This window comes from Mandrillus leucophaeus, unplaced genomic scaffold (assembly GCF_000951045.1).
Source record: "Mandrillus leucophaeus isolate KB7577 unplaced genomic scaffold, Mleu.le_1.0 Scaffold12244, whole genome shotgun sequence".
Taxonomy (NCBI): Eukaryota; Metazoa; Chordata; class Mammalia; order Primates; family Cercopithecidae; genus Mandrillus; species Mandrillus leucophaeus.
The window spans coordinates 1-1736 of NW_012100593.1; the positions used below are offsets into that span (position 1 = coordinate 1).

Below are 1736 nucleotides of genomic sequence, written 5' to 3' on the forward strand. Positions count from 1 at the left end.
TAGTACAGACGGGGTTTCACCATGTTGATCAGGCAGGTCTCAAACTCCTGACCCTGTGATCTACCTGCCTCAGCCTCCCAAAGTGTTGGGATTACAGGCGTGAGCCACTGCGCCCAGGCCACTTTGCTATTTCTTTTAACAAAGTTGTACTCAATACAGTTACTGTTGTTTTGTATTTTTATCTTATTATATTACATTGTATATATTGTTCTTATAAATTACTTTTTTTCTTTTATATTTACTAAAGTAGCATATTAACTTTTTTAGAAATCATATATGGATTTACCTATGACTTATCTATGAATTAAGTTCAAGCAAAATACTCGTTATAAAAAGGAGTCACTGAGTCTCAGAGAATTAAGCACTAGGATCACTGGACAGTGCCTGGAAGAAAGGACTTCTTACTCCTCCTTTCTCAGCACCCTTAGTGAGTGGACTGAGGGCAGCAGATGGATGAGCTAAGAGAGGCCAAAACAGCAATGGTATGGGGTGTGGGGTGTGGAGTGTGGGGCAGGGAGGGCAAGGAATACTGACAGCAGGATGATCAGGGCCCAGGGTGCTCTCCCGGATGCTGAGGGCATCATTCAGCAGGTGGGCAGCTTCCTTATACTTATTCTGGTCCCTGGAAGAAGACAAAAGTGACAGGAGTTACCCTGAACTCTGCCTGCAAGCCTTCTTCTTCCCTCCTTCCCTTTGGGAGGACTGAGTACATTTAAGGACTGGGGACCTCCATGAGGAGATAGGAAGCCTGGTGTGGACAGTAAGGGGGCTTCACTGACATACTCATACCAGAATGCAGGGCACTGCCATCGCAAGAGGAGGCCACAAGTTATAGGAAGCGAGAGGGCAGGGGGAAGAGAGGGAGAGAGCACGCCCCAAAAGAGATTAGAGGAACAGTGATCCCAAACAATGAGCAAATGCTTAGGTATGGGAAAAGTGAGAGTTCTGGCACATTAAGAAGCACCCGAGTGGGGTGTATCTGGGAGGCCCAACAGGCAGGAGAGGTACCCTGTAAAGAGGAAAAATGAAAACCAAAGGAGGACCAAGGTGGGAATGTAGGGGAAGATCTGGGCACTGGAGGAGGGAAGTCCTCACCGATACACCAAAGCAAGGATGTTGAGCATGGTGGCAACATCAGGGTGGCCACGGCCTGATGTGCGCTCCAGGTCCTCCAGTGCCTGCTTACAGAGTGGCACGGCCACCTCATAGCGACCTTGGGCTGCGTACTGAATCACCAGGTTGTGCAACGTCCGCAACCTTGCTGGGATCTCATATCCACCCTGCTGAGCTGCTGCAGTACCTTGACCACGGGACACTAAACCATCACAGAAAATAAACAAAGGACTCTTCCTCTCTCCTTTGCTGTCTGCCCTTCCACTCCCCATTGCACGTCTTGTTCCATACGTATGCCTGCCCCAACATGGGCTCTCAATATTAGACCTGCCTCAAGCACTATTCTTTTATCCACTCCCTTGACCTGTGCCCATCACAACCTCAGTTATTCACCCAGTAATTCATTCATTCAACAAACATTTATTTAATAAATATGAACCAAGGGATGTCCCAGGAGTACAAAGGTAAGAAAGACCTGGTTCTGGCCAGGTGCAGTGGCTCATGCCTGTAATCCCAGCACTTTGGGAGGCCGAGGCAGGTGGATCATGAGGTCAGGAGTTCGAGACCAGCCTGGCCAATATGGTGAAACCCTGTCTCTACTAAAAATACAAAAATTAGCCGGG

At 48.2% G+C, this 1736-nt stretch overlaps 1 pseudogene across 1 annotated transcript; it reads right to left on the reverse strand.

Annotated features, from left to right (window-relative positions):
• Positions 1-234: 234 nt before the first annotated feature.
• LOC105533102 lies at positions 235-1385 on the reverse strand (annotated as a pseudogene). The gene is made up of 2 exons (XR_001005081.1): positions 1096-1385; positions 235-622 (listed from the first exon to the last, which is right to left on the reverse strand). The product of XR_001005081.1 is annotated as a kinesin light chain 4-like (transcript).
• Positions 1386-1736: the final 351 nt, after the last annotated feature.